The 19,200-nt window shown below is 33.9% G+C and overlaps 1 protein-coding gene and 1 long non-coding RNA gene across 3 annotated transcripts in view; one reads left to right on the top strand and one right to left on the bottom strand.

Annotated features, from left to right (window-relative positions):
- Positions 1 to 19,200, bottom strand: part of LOC117177753 (probable DNA mismatch repair protein Msh6) — a 253,143-nt gene that overhangs the window by 34,884 nt on the left and 199,059 nt on the right. The window lies entirely within an intron of this gene.
- The window catches only part of LOC117177755, a 92,108-nt gene that overhangs the window by 56,924 nt on the left and 15,984 nt on the right, over positions 1 to 19,200 (top strand). The window contains exons 2-3 of the long non-coding RNA XR_004467758.1: positions 16,276 to 16,462; positions 16,551 to 16,676. This is a non-coding gene — a long non-coding RNA (uncharacterized LOC117177755). The remainder of the gene's footprint in view (positions 1 to 16,275; positions 16,463 to 16,550; positions 16,677 to 19,200) is intronic.

The raw sequence follows: 19,200 nt of genomic DNA, 5'->3' as shown, positions 1-19,200 counted from the left end.
CTAGTGGAAGTAACAAACTTTGTTAAAAGTGTAACTGCTCTGCTCAAAATTGATCTGTTTTGTTGAAGATTCATCTTTTTGGTACAATCATATTAAGTTTCAGCCAAACAATTCAATAATTAAAAAACAAAAAATATTCTTTATTACAAAAAAGACGCATTTTCAACAAAAGAAATAAATTTTTAACCAAAGTTTCATTTTTTAATAACTTTATGAATCTTTAACTAAAAATATAATTTTTGAATAAAGTAATTTAACGTTTAGCCGATGAGTTGAAATTTCGACCTAAAGAAATGAATTATTAACAAAAATTGCACCCCGTGTAAGACAGCGTAGAAAAATAGTTGCCCCCCCCCCCTTCATACACACACGTACCCCAAAAAATCCTTCGCACAATTTCTGCGCAGCCTCAAACATGCACGTGCCTTGTTATTTTCTATGAACGTGAACACTATAATTGAAAAATATGAATAAAATAGAATTTCACGCTTTATTATAATATTTAATTTTAAAAGTTCCTTTTAATCGCCTTTCCACTTTCTTTCTTTGCGAAAAATATTGCATAAATAGTAGCTGCCATTAAAAAACATCGTGGGCTTTTATAATGTGTCAACAGTCATATTTTAGAAAGAGAGCATATACCCGGGAAACGAAAACAGTGAAAATCGAAGAAGCCCGAAGCTCTCTGGTTAGATGAACAGGGAGCGAGAAGTTGTAGTCGTAATTGGAGGGACTGGATTCCAGAACTTATCCCCCACTCTCTAAATGCTTGACTTCGACCGTCTCTTCAATCGCTTATACTGAAAAATTTGCCTGGTAACCCTACACGGGAAAAATTGGTATACTAGACGCATTTCTTATAATGCAGCAGCTGTACTATAGGTTCGGGGCAACAGCGACGTGGATTTATGAAGAGGAGTTGCGCAAAAATAAGAGGCTACTGTTGTCTCCTAAGTATGGGACCGCGCCTACCTCGAAACTGAGGCAGCAGTTATACGGTAAAGCGTTGTCTTTAATTTGACATTTATTATATCAAATATATTTCAGTGAAATACATTAATATATTTCAATAATTTACAGCTTTCGTTGAAATATATTTCAAATATATGAAAAGGTTAGATTTCTACCAATTGCCATACAAATAAATATAAAAAGAATTAAGCTTAACAAATTTGTAGGTTTTAGGCATCCATATGTTCACAAAACTTTGATTTAGTTAAAAATAGCATTAAATTTAAATATGATGCTGGAACGATTAATTGTTTTGAATCTTTTCATATGCAAAGAGGTTAAATTACTTCAAATCAGTACTTTCTGGTTTACAGAAGTTAAAGGTTAACCAGCCCTGTCCGACTACTGCGAAAAGTAGTTGTCGTTTACAAGTTCCGCTTCGGGAATTAACTGATTTGCAGGGCGGCGCGTCAACCGTCCTGTCCCATAAAGACATTGGTCTTATAGGAAACTCAATAATTAATATTAATAAAAACATTCTCGATCATTTCAGTTTACAAAATTAGGACCAACAATTCTGTGATGGGTAATTGATATTTAAAAAATATGAAAGTCATTGAAGTCTAAAAGGATTATTGAAAAAACGTTATATTAAAAGTGCTCTATATCACTGTATTCTTAAAATTTCATATATTGCAAGCAACATTTAAAAATGTTTAAGCATTTACATTTATTTTACTTGGATTTACTCTATGAATAACATCTTTAATAACAAATATAAATTAATGTTATAATGAATTGGATGTCGGCACCCAATTAACAAAATTAAAATCCTAAGAGAAAACGAAATATTATAATAAAAAAGTAACAAAATAAAATTATGATATATCAATATTTCCGGAAGTTGAATAACGAAATTATCAAATTGTATAGTATTTTCATATTTTTCAGTATTATAAATTAGGAATTAAGTAATTTTGAATTTTATTAATTCAATTTTTAAGAATGTATATAACGTATCTCGTAAATGGAATCAGATACGCCAAAACAGAGAACATTTATGAATTCAAGTTCAAAGTAGTATATCAGTATATAAGTTATAATTATAAATATGTATAATGAGAAAAATAATAAATTAAACAAAAGTGTTAATAATTTGAAGAATATCATAAAAAGGGAGTCGGTTTGGTGGCGGCCAGGTACTATAAATAACTCTGCCTGCCCCATAAGTGACGAATACAATTGGACCATTTTATGACCGTCCCATCACTTCTCAGTGCAGTTTAGGTGCTGAAAATCAGCACAAACAGCCACTGAAACCGTACTGACGACCTAGTGCCGTTCACCAGTGCTTTCTCATCGGCAGTGAATAATTTGTATCCCGAATTACAGAAGGTTACTTATACACGACGTACCCTTGTAACGACCCATATTCAACCTATCAAAAGATTCACGAAGACGCACTATATCTAACTATTATCACCAAAAGCTAAAATGATAAATTAAAAACCGCTATTTTATTATTTTAAAAATGTTGAGTAAAAAGAAACTCCTGTAAGTCACGTTCCCAAGATGGCTGACTTGTAAAATCAGTGTCATCAGTTTTGACAAGTACGTAACATCATTTCTGAAATAAAATAATTATACCTGGACTGGAAAGAAATACCCAACATCATAATGTAATCCCATGGAAGGATTTGTTTTTCGAGCGGAAGAAAGGATAGAAAATATACGCAGGGTCGTTTGATTCTTTCGATAACAATTATTATGGATCAAATTGCATAATATTATACGTAATTATGGCAGTCTCCCTAATTATGACCACAAAATGCTTCAAAACTATTGTGAATTACACAACCACAAATCATGCACAAAACGGCATTTTTTCCTTTCTCGTCTTTTATGAGTTTGTAGGGCAATTGGTTCCACATTTTCCCTTTAGGCCTACTCCCTCGATACATTTTTTTACTATTTACTGCAATTAAATGTATTAAAGTTTGAAAAGCGAACACAGCAACCATGACCCACATTCATAAAAATAGATTATTTGAGGTATTTTTCGAAATTGACGCATGCTCACTGACAATTTCCATTTGAATGTCATAAACGTCAAGTCACTAGAAAACTAGAGAGGTAATATACGTGGTAATATACGCGTAGAAAACTTTAACAACCCTGGTTGACACATAAGACTCAATGTTTTTCTGAAACAGGACGAATGACGCGCTATCTGCTGTCTAGCGGGTGAGTTCGCCTGTCATGTGCAACTTTTAAGCGACAACTGCTGTACAAAAGGTCGGGGAGTCGGATAGGGCTGAAGTTAACTATACTGCTATTTAAAAAAGCTCAGTATCAAAATAAAGTTCCATATATTTAAAAACTTCTTGCAGATGTTCAAAATTGTTTGTTTTTAGAAAAATATCTATCGCGATGATAAATTATATACAGGACAACGTGAGTGCACGCATGACTCGCATGGCACTAGTCCCAAATATATGAGCAGCAGCTGCCCCAAATGAAAGTATAAGATTCGTCCTAGTGTTTTGCGCGACTGTTGTACCTATAGGTACGTCTACTGTCCCATTTTTTTCCGTGTAAGGAAGGCTTTTCTTTTCAAGAATTAGAAAGTTAACAATAGATTATCTGCGAGTAGAGATGGACACATGTTAGATTTCACAGCATTGATAATCTTAGTGTAGCTATACGCTAGCTATTAGTAATAAAAGAAAAGACTTTGTATTAAGCACAACACACATTTATTCTCAATTTCTACTCCCATGAATCCAAGAAGATTTCACAGGGGATTAAATTGAACAAAGAAGATTTAAAATTGAATAAAAAGAAATTACATTAATGGATTTAAGAATCTTTCACGTTATTATTTACCAAAACTGTCGTCTTGCTTCCTTACACTATTTCGATTCAAAAAGAAAGTCACCTGCTAGTTTCTTTCAGTTTCATTGAAAAATAGATGAGATATAGTGGGAGCTTATTTCCATTACTTCTGAATTATATTACAATTTTTAGGTTATAAGTTTACAATTTAAAGATCGAAATAAAAAGCAAAGCTATTGTTATCATAAGATATATACAATAATATTATAATTTTTTGTCCACTATTTTTTGACATTACTTAGGAATTTGTCTTCTGTACTTCTCAGGTAGCAGTGTTTCTGACGAAAGTAAAAACTTCGATAATAGCTACCCTAATAGCCCGAAATGTTTGAACGTGGAAAATGTCCACCCCTTTAGTTAATTCCAGGATCATCCCACTGAGGCCTGAAAGAGACTTACTGTTATATTTATATTTAACAACAAATATCTCATAATCCGTAAGAGATAGACAAGAATAGATATCTGTTTTGATTTTTGAATACCGCGGGTCCTACACTTTAATATACTTTTATTATAAACTGAGATCGATTTTTACATATCTCTTACGGCTTACGCGATATTTATTGCTAATAAAAACAATAACCGTGAGTTCCCTTCAAGTCTTAATGAAACGTTCCAAAGGGGAGGACATTTTAAACATACCGAGGATGTGGTTGGAACGTTCCCATTGTACGCACGGAAAGCATAAGCAATACATGATGTAAACTGCGATAAACCGCTCTGAAATTTGCTTATGTCCTAGGACCTTTACAATTGATTTGAATTATTACTATGATTACTTTTATTGCTATCTATTTTAAGATGAGTAAAACGAAATGAGGTGCCAAAAAACTTTGCACGTAGGATCTCTGCACGTGACTACTTATGCACTCGATGCCAAGGCTTGTGCAAATGTGCTGGACCATAGGGCACTTAGACAACTGTGCACTAGATCGTATTAAACAACAAAAATATTTGTTTTGTCCATTCAGATACGGATGAAAAATTACTAGTAGGAGTTAAAACCCCCCTGGAAAAAATATGTAAAACATGTCTTTATACCGAATAGACTTCAAATCATAGAGGTAGGTGTACTTCAACCCGTAGAATCTCTTGCCGACAACATATGTTATGTTTTAGAAGAAAATAGGACTCCTTATTTTTTTGCCATTTTATTGAGAAATTCTTACTTCAATCAACAGAAGCCATGTTAGTTTTAAGCGGGCCACATCAATCTTGTGGTATGAGAATTTGTTCTCAAAAACTTGATTTTTCACATTTTTCTTTCAAAGAACGAAGGATTCGACAAAACAGAAAGAAAAAAATGGGATCATTTTAAAAAGTTTTTCAAAAAGTAAAGAAAGCAGGGTTTTCTATTAAATTATATCTTACCATCTGAATTTTTTAAACACAGAAAGATGATTCTATTGAAATTTTATGTAAACTTTTTTTAAATCATGCTTAAAAGAAGACATTCCGTAAATTCCATGCAAGCCAAATCATTTTCGTGGTCATGAATTAAAAAAAATGAATGTGAATTTCTCTCGAAAACGACACAAGATATCATAAAATAGTAAGAAGTATTTTTTGTAGAGCTTTTTAAAATAAACAAACTTATTTGTTAGTATTTTGTCAAACCAGTTGTCTGTGAATAGAAAAAGGTGTAGTTTTCGTGAAAATAAGTTCTTTAAATTTTCAAAATAATTCACGCCATTTTGCTGATTTTTAACCTTTTAAAAATTTTCAACAGATTAAAAAAAACGTAATTTCCTCTTTAAAAAAAAACCTATTCTGTTGACAACATTTTCTACTACTTGTAGTGTACCAGTCCGTCTGATTTGGAATTGATTCTAATTTCAGCTTGCACAAATAATTTAAAGGTAAAAATAAAGAAGAGTCGCATTTCTCAGTATTTTAAAATTAAAAAAATGTGTTTACAGCACCCACCTCAAAAATAGGTATTTCTTTGCCTCTCAATGTTGCGGAACGTGTGTTAATCCAACTTAATGTACGAGAGCAATATAGGAGCATGCACAATTGGAATGAAAAAATATTTTCGATTAAGCAGTTCAGAGCAGAGTCCTCTGAATACCTGTGTACCTACCGGTGTACCTATGAGGTGCAAGTATACTCATGCCATGCATATCCTTCTCAATTCAAGAAAAAAAATATTTTTGAACAAATTAGTTAAGTACAATGCTTTCAGATTAAAAGTATAGAAGCGAAACATTATTTAAATAAATTCATTTCTCAAATATTGTTTAAAACTAACCAGAAAAATAAACTGTCATTGCGACCTATTAAAGGCCTATTTTGTTAAAAACCTGAATGATGAAGTCATAAGCGAGATAGGTGGATTTTTTAGTAAGGGTAATTTTATTCATTAACTTTTCAGAATTGGTAGCAGTTGAAGAAGTGAGAACAAAAAGATATTTTTACTTAAAGTACAAATTAATAATGTGTTTCTAGTAGATTTTAAAACGTAAGATCAGTACAACTTCAAGCTAAGTCTGACAGATGTAGATTACAGACAAAAATTCACCACGTTGTCGAACTTTGAATTTGTAAATTAGTTTTTGGGGAATCGGCGACGTTTATGATGGCAAGATCTTTCTGGTTTCCGATTGATAAACCCCATCCCCTGCGATGGAATAATTATTCTAATTTTCTCATTCTGATGGCTCAATCCATTTCCGGAATATTAGAGTTTTTGACGGGGGGGGGGGGGGGGGGGGGGCGTTTAGTAATTTTCATGGAATTTGATGAAACCGAGGCTGTCGATTTCTATGCGAACCTCTTTAAATCTAGCATGCTGAAAATAGTAAAACAGGGAAAGAGACAAAGAGCGTTAAACAAAGAACACACTAATTACACAGCGCGTGAACTGGACAATGATACCACTCCTTCCTCTTTCGCCGCCTGTAAACTCGTGCAACTTTTTCGTAAGCATGGTCGCCGGATACTGCCAGCGATCTGCGAGACTACTAAATATTGATTAAAAATGCTAATTGTTACACAATTTAGTTAATTATTAATTGTTTAACTTCCTCAGTGGGTGATATTATTTATTAGCCTAGAATAACTAATAAATAAATTGACGTTTTATTATTAGACTTTGTTAAATTACCCACCATCTGTTAATAGTCGTAACCCACCTCACTTCTTATTTTCAGACAGTTGGGCAGTTAGCTTGGATTGCTAACCTAATCAGGCTGAAATTTTATTATCAAGACACCAATTAATATTGTTAAACATCTAGAATAAAACAGTAGAGATTGTAATTCACTTTTTGTTTAAAAAATATTTACCACTGTGGTTTCGATTAAAATATTGATGGTATCAATGAGTCAGGTATAGCCAAAAGCATTATTAAAAATTTTCACAATATTTTAAGAGAACGAGTGACTTTAACTGGACGAGAGGTAACAGATAACTGAGAAACATTAAAAACGGTTACAAAAGAGAATGTACGCATGAGAGTGTCAGAAATTAAGAATTACATTCTGGAAGTACCTGGAAGTATCTGTGATTCTATGAATAGATATCTTCTTCTTTATTTATGCTATTCGGATTACTCTTAATATGGATCATCTCAGAAATCAAACGTTTATCATCAGTAGATTCAAAATCCAGTATTTTGGTATTATCCCAGTCGATTACATAGTCAAATTTTGTCTGATGTTTATTGATAACAGATTGACTTTTCCCATACTAGACATTTTTATTAACACGAGTTTTTAAAGGTCTCTTTGTCTCTCTTATATGACAGGCGTCGTAGTTTTTTATGGGATTCTATACACTTAATTGAGCCCCTGGATGCAATAACTCGCTGAGCGCTCGAAAACGCGTAAAAGTATTGTCTGCGCGGTGACATTACGAGTCAAAATCAAAAGTCCGAATTTGGAAAAATGAAAAATACTGCTCGATAGCTTTTTAAAAATGAATGCATGTACCCGTTTAAACTTTTTTCGTAAACATTATAGTTTCCGTTAAAAAAAATAAAAACTGATGATTTTTGAATCGAAAAATCCATGTTTTTCAAAACTTAAATCTGCGAGCTCCGCAGTGTATACTTTCGCTAGTACGATACACTGCGGAGCTCACCCGTGCGAAATTCAATCACATCGCGCTGCACGTTTGTGTTTAACCCGCTAGGTTTTATATAAATAATAGTCTGAGGAAGCTCAAACTTTCCAAAAAGTTCAACAATACGCTTAAGATTACAATAAGCGCGAATACCCCGTGGAAATCGAAAATTTCCTCGATACATTTCAAACACGAACGTCGAAAAACATGGTTTTTCATTCGGATTAAAAAAACATTCAATTAATATTAAATTTTGATATATTTTTTGGTACTGTATTTAACGCTAGACCTTCCTGAACAGAACTAAAAAAAAATTTTGATAAGTTGAAAAATGGCTGTGCAGCGGCGATTTAAGTTTTGAAAAACATGGATTTTTCGATTCAAAAACCATCAGTTTTTATTTTTTTTAACGGAAACTATAATGTTTGGGAAAAAAGTTTAAACGGGTACATGCATTCATTTTTAAAAAGCTATCGAGCAGTATTTTTCATTTTTCCAAATTCGGACTTTTGATTTTGACTCGTAATGTCACCGCGCAGACAATACGTTTACGCGTTTTCGAGCGCTCAGCGAGTTATTGCATCCAGGGGCTCAACTGCTGTGGTCTCACTTTTTTGTAAAATCCTTAGAGTTTTATAATCGATTTTAAAGTAGCTTTACGAAAAGGTAACGTAGCTATATTGCATTTTTAAATTGTTCTTGACAGTTTATAAAACATGTTTGGTGTATATGGTAGAAAAACTATCGGATGTCTAAACAAATTTTGTTTACAATGACCATGTTTTTCTTTGGTGTTTCTTACATATTTAATTTTCTTCATACGGACTTTAATTTCTTTTTTTGACCTATTCGGAAGGATAATCATTTTTGTATAGGATTTGTGTTACAATTTCTAAATTGTTCGCATTAATTCGCTCGTCAGATAATTTCAACACACTATCCACCAAATTAAATACAATATATTTTTTTATTTGTATTGGATGACCTGAAAAAAATCCAATACAAATGAAAAGAAATATTGAATTCAGTTTGGTGGATAAGGCGTTGAAATTATCTCAAGAATGATTTCATGCGAACAATCTAAAAATTATTTCGCAAACCCTATTAAAAAAAGTGAATCTGTTATTAATAAACATCCTAGAAAACTTAACCAATGTATTCGACTGAGATAATAGCAAAATGCTGGATTTTGAATCAGCTTATGATAAACACTTGATTTCTGAGATGATCCATATTAAGAGTAATCCGGATGTTATAAATAAAAAAGACTTTCCGGTACTTCAAAAAATTTAATTTTTAATTTCTCACACTCTCATGCGTCTAGATTCTCTTAGACCTATTAACAGACACACGTTTCATAAATCCATGTTCGTATATACAGGGTGATTTTTTAAAATAGAAATTTTTGATTCATAACATTTTTCCATAGAGTGCCTATTTATCGAGATATTTGAAAGGTTAAGGTTAAAATATCACCTTGTATATACAGGGTAATTTTTCAACTTGAAATATTCAAATATCTCGATGTTTCTTAGTTATCTGTACATATTGTCCAGTTGACGTCCTTCGCTTTCTTTTAATGTTGCGAAAAATGTGAATACTGCCTTTTGGCTATACTTGACACATTGATACTACTAACGTTTTAATCGAAGAAACATTGGCAAATATTTTTTAAACATAACGTGAATCGTGATCTCTACCACTGTTTTTTACTAGATTTTTAACGATATTAATTATTGTATTAATAATAAAATTTCAGCCTGATTAAGTTAGCAAATCAAGCTGACGAAACGTTGCACAATTAATCTGTTGTGTTAAATTATTAGTTTACCCCCAACTTACTGAAAGAAAAAAGTGAAGTGGGTTACGAATATAAACCGTTTTATTATTTAAATATTTTTACAATTATTCTAATAACGCTGAAAGTAATAATAAACAGTAGATATGTCCAGATCAATATAAAATACAGTTAAGGTAATTAATTTGTTCACTAACAAGAGTAACTAACACTCAAGGGATTAAGTTTAATAATTAATACAATCATTAAGTACCAATTCGATTTCGAAACTCACAAATGATAAGGAAAGTATATCCTTCAAGGAACTTGAAAAATCGCAATTAACTATTGGAATTTTGATTCAAATAAGTAATTGAACACCTTACTTTAGCTGCTTAGCAACACTATACGGACCTTAGTGGTCACGCGTACTGCAACCGGCCGATACTGTTCTCAGGACAAAAATGCAAGGATGCTAAAAACCTCTCCCAAAATCGCTTATACCATGGCTTACGAGAGGAATCCTACCTATCACCTCGGGAGATTCGTTCATTACTCCTTCCCGTCATCGGAGCTAGATTTTCGGAAGGAAAACCAAAGTTAAAGTCCAACTTGCTCGTCGGTATTTTATCTCGCGCAGAAATCAGCACGCGGATTGCCACTTCCTACAAGCACGAAATCGGAAAGGCAGTTATCAATAAAGAGAGTTTTTCCCACGTACAAATTAAAAAAATTAAATAGATGGAATATCTATAACTTCAAAAATAAGCTAGCTGTGTGCAACACGAGTTAAAGAGAAATTAAATAACTAGAGTGGATTAACAGTTCGCGCACTATGTCACGCGAAGTGAAGAAGTGCCGAACGACGCTCCGCGATAGCAGCGCATCCTGTACAATGGAAAAGTTCAGAAATCATCATAAATTTGTCATCAGATTTATCTAAGTGTGTTAAACTAATTTCTTGGTACCTCATGTCTCTCTTTTTGGTGGGGCTGAGGATCAAACATTGAGATTACTAGATCATTATATGCTTAGCCCGTCATTTCTTCCGCTACCATGGAGATAGGCGTTATTTCATAAGAAGTGTAGATTTATCATTTAAATCATTTTTTAATCACCTTAATTAAAACCATTACATTTTTTCTTGTCAAAAAGATAGTAATTTAAAATTATTTACAGGACTACAAGGGTTTGGGCTCCTAGTCCAGGAGTATGATGAATAATCGAACACATACAAAAATAAAGATAGGCTACTTCCTTTTGGATTGCCTTATTTGTTTCGTACCTTCGACAAACGAGATTAAAATTCAATTTACTAGACAAAAATTCTATTATTTAATTTACTCATTCGTAACAAACTTGTTGACAGCGGTCGGATTATTTTTTATCCCTTTTTCCTCTAGGCCATTTTTCTCAAATTTAACGAAAATAATGTAGTCCTTTGAAAAAAATGGTGCCACTCACTGCTGACTACGTAAATGTTTAGATTAAATAACTAAAATAATTTCTCTGGCTTTCCTTATGAAATAAAACCTGAGATAGTTTTTTTGTTATAACCAAACAAAAAAAAAAACAAATAAATCACTCGAAAACATTTAGTTTTCTGGCCAATAGTCTTGCAGCCATAGGCCACTTAAAACCTCTCCTAAAGGTTCAAACTGCAAGCCCACGGCCCTGCAATTGGATATTTTCAAGCGATTTAGTGTATTTTATTTTGAATTAACTGAAAAAAATCAATTTAGGTTTATAGATAACGGAAAGAAGATTTTCTGGTTTTATTTACGAAATAAAATTAGAAAATATTTCTTCGATTACTGAAATCATCCCAAAATTAATGAAATCAACTTAATAACGAAGTTATTCTTCCAATAGAACTAATTAATTTTGTCATACGGTCCAATAATAAACAATGGATTCAGATGTCAAAAAAAAACAAAGTTTAAATTCGTCACTATTTCTTAAGAAACATAATTTTGGAGTGAACCAAAAATTGGTTTTATTTTATTATAACGAAGTGTAAAAGAAATATTCAAGCATTCTCCCTAGCCTATGGGTCAGCACTTTAATGTTTTCAAGTAAAGGATGGAGAGTGCTAGCGACTTTTGTGACAGTACCTTGGGGTTACTGAGTGGAGCAAAGCATTCTTTGTATGAAAAGTACACGTGACCAACTGGTAATACGACAATTATGTTAAAACCGTCAACCGACTGCGCCTTGGACGTTTACATTCGAGGTCTACCCGATGAGACTGCTACTTTTCTAGATACTCAGGGGCCGAAAGATTTGCATGAGGTCTATAAGCATGAGTTACACGTTGAGGAGAGACAACGATATGCCGACAAAGTAAAGGCCACTTTGGCCTTCTCCTATCATTTATCCCGATAAAATGAACTCATTCTAGAGCGTACAAGATCACCAAGTACCTACTGCAAACAAATGGGAGGGAATCAAAAACGTAGAACAGAGAAAATGAATAGTGTGATAAGCGTACCTCAAAGTAGTATTACTCTACCACTTAATTACCCCTTTTGGATATTCCATGCATCCGTTTTATAACCCTCCATATCCACCTGCCTACCCGTTTAAAAATCTCCTATCCCCTACAATATCCCCAACCCCCACAAGTGTATCTTAAGGGCATGCGACACAGCTAAATAACTATACTACGGACCACAGTTTTTCAGTTCACTGAATGTTTTTTTGAACCTAAGAACTTTTTTTGTGAATAAAATATCGAGCTGAAACTTTGGGAAATGTATTAGAGTACAATAAAGTACGTTTAGGTACTGTATTTTGGTAGGAACTTCACTGAAAGTTATTTCATCTTTTTTCTGAACCTCAACATTTTTTGAACGTTCCAAATTTTTTTATACATAAAATATCGGTCTCAAACTTTGAGAAATGCAAGAGCCGAAAGTAAAGTACGTTTAAGTACAAAGGTTAATAATAAAAGATGTAAAAAAAAATATTTCAACAATCAATTCCAACGGCATCAGCCGGTAACGTTGTACACGAAAATACGAAACCTGGCGGCAACTAGACGAGGCTCTAGAGAGTTCGTATTTTCGTGTACACCGTTACCGACTGATGCCGTTGGAATTGATTGTTGAAATATATTTTTTTACATCTTTTATTATTAAGCTTTGTACTTAAACGTAGTTTTCTTTCGGCTCTTGCATTTCTCAAAGTTTGAGACCGATATTTTATGTATAAAAAAAGTTGGAACGTTTAAAAAATGTTGAGATTCAGAAAAAAGATGAAATAATTTTCAGTGAAGCTCATACCAAAATGCAGTACCTAAACGTACTTTATTGTACTCTAATACATTTCCCAAAGTTTCAGCTCAATATATTATTTACAAAAAAAGTTCTGAGGTTCAAAAAAACATTCAGTGAACTGAAAAACTATGGTCGGTAATATAGGCATTTAGCTGTGTCACGTGCCCTTAATGATACTACAAAAAGATCAGCAATCTTCAATCTTATCACGACCCATTTGACGAAAACCTTCTTTAAACTACAAGGAAACCCACCGCATCGACGCAACAGTGAGTACAAACCTCAGAGAGCGGCCAAGGGTAATGCAGTTCCTAAAAGGCCATCGCGGTTCTTTAGAGCCGAAAGACAAAAAGAAAATCCACCAGTTGTTGGACTAATTGCTCCAGAGTCTATGTATTCGAAAACCCATTAATCAGAAGATTTAGGGTCCGATGTGAATTTGATAAGACATCATGATTTGAAAAGTACGATAATCGTAGCAGAAGATCCTATTAAGCATGGCTCTTCAGCGAGTGGAAATTCGGCCGCAAATACACATTTTCCACATTTGTCGTTTCCACCACCAGGACCCTCTACTCAACTGTAAGAATGAAACATCTTGTAAATGACTATTTGGGACCAAATTTTCTTTCGCTGAAGAACCCCTGTTACAAAGATTCCCGATACCATGACTAATTTAGTCGAAACGCTTGGCATGATCAACTTACCATACACACTTTCTTTGTTGACAGAAAATTCACGCTCAACATTTGCGTTGCCATGTGACAAAATAAGTACAGTTTCCATAACGACCTTAAAGTGACTACAGCCTTCGTCAAAGTTAGCTGTCTGTTGTATCCAGAAATAGTCTACGCGTTCTGTAGACCTTCTAAATTTTTTGAACGAATCAATAAAAAATGGTGACGAACAAAGTTGAGTGTATTCGCGAAGCGCCTTATCGGAACAAGCACAATCAACCTAATGGCTGTCGTTTAATAATTACAGTAAAGTTTTCAATTTTCTTTCCCCTGCATTTTGCACTGAAATGGAGTTATCAAACGAGCTGAGCGCTTCATTAAGTTTATATTTTGACAGTGACCGATCCATAAACTTCACAACAAATTGCAGTAATTGTCCAGACATCTGGTACTTTTACACCGTATTAAGTATGTAATGTGCGTTTTTTGTGCTAAAACGGTTTATTAGAAAACCCTTCTATCTTCAATAGGTGCGGAGTTATGGTCCTTCAATGAACCCGGATCTTTTTGGAAAAAGAGGCGAAAAAATCCAATTCTAAAGTTTGTATCCTTACATTGGAACCTGTTAATTTTACCAAAAAAAATTGAAAAGTTAAATTAAAGTAGACGCAATTTCGAGTAATTCTAAAAAATGCAACGATCTAGCGCCAATAAAAACTGAAAAAAAAATAATTTTCTAGCCTTTGTAGATCAAGAGTTATGACTCTTTAGAGAAACATAGTTTTTTGCTATTTTGAGCTATTTATAGCCATATAAGTTTTTTCAAAACTGCTCATCTCATATATATCCTGCACAAAAACATCAAGAAAATAAATTAAAGAGTATTAAATTCCACGTCAAATAAAAAAAAGCGGTTTATCTCATATAGGTCACGAGTTATGACTAAGAAACTTTTAACCTTCCCATTTGAAAGCCCGTATTTGAGCATTTTGGTGCCATGCATGAATTTGTAGTTCATTACAAGATCACTTTTTCTTCTTTTTTTTTGCTGAAAATAATCGATTGTGCCAGAATTGTTTAAATAATACGCTTCACTCTATCAAGTGTGTGCATATTTCATGTATTTACTTTGGGAAAATTACTTCCAGAATATCTGTTGTCGAAATTAAATGAAGAAATACAAATTAATTGAGTTTGTATTGTTTATTTAGTTTTTATAAAAAAATTCTATTAAAGGGACCAGTTTCATAAATTTGTATTATTTCATGTTAAGAACACCAAAAATTAAAAGATTATTTTGTAAAATAAACTCTTTTCCATACCACTCTGGACGTAGTGTAGTAGGCGATTTTTTTACGTAATTTCCCCAATAAACCAGTTAGTTGGTATTTTTTTAAATTAACTTGGACAAAAGATATTTTGGACGTGATTTTCACAAAGTAAGATAAACGTCCCAATAATCGTGACCTTAGTCCCAGTAATCTTGATGCCAACTTTCTTGCTTTTTATTTTGAATAAATGCAATGTCTATTGGCTATTTTTAAATGCTAAAAATAAGTGGGTCTTATCATTAAATGTTACTTTTAAAATATATTTTTAATAATATATTCAAATTATAACCAAGTTTCGCGATTACTGGGACAGTAGTGATAGTACATACAGATCCTTCCAAATGGAAAGGTTAACAGTTTCATGGTTATAACTCGTGACCCATATGATCTAAAACATTTTTTTTTTCAACTTTAAGCAGAATTTAATCCTCTTTAATTTATTTTTTTGACATTTTTCCGTACGATATGTACGAAAGAGCAGAGTTGAAAAAACTTGTATGGTTATAAATAGTTAAAAATAGCAAAACAATGTTTTTTAAAGATCTATAAAGACTAGAAGATTATATTTTTTTAGATTTACGCAGAATTTCCTGCCCTGCAATTTTGTGTCTTGCACAACTTATGTACCTTGTCGGAGAAGTGAAGTACTTTGAAAAAACTGAACTCGAGTAATTTGTCCCGAAAAATATGTTATTAGCGGTCAACTTTGTGAAGACATAACTTATGACCTATTCTGGCTAGATTATTGCAATTTTTTAGAATTAATCAAAGTTGCGTCTACTTCAATTCAACTTTTGAAATTTTTTCTTTTAAAATTAACAGGATCCAAAGTACAGATACAAACTTCAGAATTGGTGTTTTTCGCTTCTTTTTTCCAAAAAATACTAATATTTTGAAGGACCATAACTCGGCATCTATTGAAGATAGAAGGTTTTTTTGCTCTCAAACTTTTCGGAATTTCCTCTAGTTTAAATTTAGTGAAGAACATTTTGCTCTAAGATTCAATGGGGCGGGTCAGTCTACGCAAACATGATTTTTCTAACTTTTTCAAAAATATCTCCGGGAGGCACAGGGGCCATTTCTAGAAAACTTTGAATTTTGTTCAGGAGTCCTTAATAAACCGTTTTAGCAAAAAACGCGCATTACCTACTTAATACGGTAAAAATACCTTTTTTGTACGAGATGCCTGGACTATAATGCCTTTCTGCAAGCTTGGTGAAAAGTATCAATTTGCACCTGTGATAAATTTTTACATTTTCTGAACTCCTTTAATATTTCAAATCCGATTTCTATTTTTCCAGGTTTAAGAAGATTTTCTTCTTTTATGATATCGACAAGGGGTTTAATGCACTCTGGTTTGAGAAAGCACTCTATTATTGCTTGAAACAATGAACGAAAAGCAGAATGCAAAAAAGGTGTTACAGGCCAGTCAGCCTGAAATTCGCGAAGGAACAGTTTCAACATCGGAGGCAACAGTCTTAAAACAAGGTAGCTTGGGTCCATTCAGCGAATCTTGGATATATTTCTTTTTCGATTCTGTAGGTAGCTGACGAGGGTTCTGTTTGATTTTTTTCAGCTAAAGTTATAAACTTTCTAAAAGAAGGCATCAATCGCAATGCTCGTTCGAAGTAAAATGTCGTTTAAAAGCTTCAATTTTAACGGGGTTCCAGAGTCTTAAGTGGATGTTCATCGGTTGCCATTTGTATGTAATTTAATGCTTCATCAAAACTAACGACGTATCCAGCACATTGTTTTACAGTAGCGATTAAGCGATTTAGTCCTTTTTAACTTCATTTTAGAAGCGATTTGGCTATCACGAAACCTCATTTTAAACAGACTCACATTCCCCGCTAATGTTCTAATTGATTTATGGCTTACTACGCCCCATAAACACCATAGTACTTCCTCTTTTATAATGCTATTATATATGAGATGCAACTTCACACCCCGAGGTTATGTTTCTTCATTAATTGGTACAGGAAACGCAAAATGACTTTTCTGAAAAAGAGTGAAGTCAATCAGGACTTACGTCATATAAGTAACTATGTTAATAATTTCATAAAAAATATATATACAACGAAATTAATCAGTACAATTTCAAGAGTCGGTAAAATGATATATAATTATATAAAACATATAGTTATAAACTTTTATGAACACGTGAATTCTGCACAACTACATTAATTTAAAAAATTTATTATGTTAAATGTTACTTCAACACGGTTGAAAATTCTACCCGTAAAACTTTACACAAAATAGTAATTTAATATTACGAATTTGAAGAAAGTCGAGACAGTAAAACCATGTTCAAGAATACGCTACACAAGTGAATTGAATAAGTTTTCATCATTGTTTTAATTTTAAAACCCTGCATCGTTTGATTCTATAAATTAAAGTTGTACATGCGATAATAAAAAAAACTGTGGAAAAGCATGGTTTTAACTGTTTTTCAATACTGCATGTAGAATCTTCATGCATAGAATCAATTAATGTAGGGGTTTTAAAATCAATTGTTGTGTGTATAATACAGCGAGAGCTTTGGCCGATGCGAACCGTAAAACAAAACCAGAGGTTGATCATAAGACCAAAAGACGAATGCATCAACTCGCCATAAAGATAGGCTGGGCAAGACAGTACGCGTCCCGCATTCAGTGTGTGATTGACTACATCACATCTGGCAGGAATGTTGCAGCATATTGTTGAGAGAATACGGATACTATCTGACGCTATGAGAAGTCTAGAGCGGAGAGAGAGGTGGGTCAGAGGAAATCAACAGTATCTCTCTGAGCCATCTCGACTATTCCAAGACGCTCCAGTTACTGTCGACCACCCGCCCAACCCAGAGGAGGTCGAAGTGTTTTGGAGAGAAGTCTACGAAGTACAGATAACATTAATAGCTTCAAGGAGCTGGGTAATGCCCCCATAACACCTGATGAAGAATGCCCACCCATCCCTACCGAGCAGGTGCAAAAAGTATTAAGAGGGATGAAGAACTATTCCGGCACGGGACCAGATGATATCAAGACCTTCTAATGAAAGAAGTTTCCTTCAAGCCATCAATATTTGGCCCGTATTTTCCAACTAATATTTAAAGTCGGAAGAACCAATTCCGGAGTGGTTGGTGGAAGGGCCCACAATACCCCTGCCGAAAATAGGCAACTTAGATGACCCGAAGAATTACAGGCCAATCACTTGTCTGAACACACTAAATAAGATATTCACATCTATCCTAAATGATAGGATTGTTCAGGGAATTGAACCTGTGTGGCAAGAAATGTATGAACAACGCGGCTCAAAGAAAGGCGTAGTAGGATGTTGGGGGAACTTGTTCATCGATAGATGTATCTGCAAAGATGCAGCATACTACTAGCGTGACCTATCGATAGCCTGCACTGATTATCGGAAATCTTTCGATTCGAACTACCATAGACATATCATCTGCCTTTGGAAAGCTTAAAGGTTCATGCGCAAATCGTGAGGTGCATAGAAACATTGATGCCGTTTTGGAAACCCAGATTTATTATCTCATCTGGAAAAAAGCGTGTGACAACTATCAAGGTCGACTTTCAGAGAGGTGTCTTTCAGGGCGACACCATGAGCCCCCTCCTCTTTTGCCTCACATAATTGCCATTATCTCTAGCACTTCGCCATTCCAACGGGTACTTTTGCGGCAAACCTGCAGATCGAAAGTACAAGGTCACTCATGTATTTTCCATAGATGATCTTGAGATCTATGCTAAAAACAAAGAGCAACTCTAGCAAGCTCTAGGGCTTGGCGAACGATATACTAAGGAAATAAGAATGGAATTTGGGTTAGACAAATGCGCCAAGCTTTATTTGAAGCAAAGAAAATTTAATGGTGTCCCTGAAGAACCTGAGCTCGCCGATAGAAGTGCTATACGATACCTTTGCACTGGAGAGACTTATACATACCTGGGCGTGCCATAGGACCGCATTCAGGATGTGACATCTATAAAGGATACTCTCCGAAACAGATACAAACGTCTCATCCGGCAGATTTGGTCTTCTGAACTTTTGGCGAGGAACAAAGTATCTGCAGCGAACATGCTTGCCGTCCCGGTAGTACTCTATTCATTTGGAGTGGTACCATGGATGAAGAACGAGCTCAGATCCCATGATATCAGGACACGAAAGGTTATGCACCTGAACAAAAGCATGCATCTAAAGTCTTCTGCTCCGCGACTCTACATCTCACGCCGTCAAGG

The sequence above is a fragment of the Belonocnema kinseyi genome, chromosome 8 (assembly GCF_010883055.1).
Source record: "Belonocnema kinseyi isolate 2016_QV_RU_SX_M_011 chromosome 8, B_treatae_v1, whole genome shotgun sequence".
NCBI classification, from domain to species: domain Eukaryota; kingdom Metazoa; phylum Arthropoda; class Insecta; order Hymenoptera; family Cynipidae; genus Belonocnema; species Belonocnema kinseyi.
This window is presented reverse-complemented; position numbering and strand designations above follow the sequence as displayed.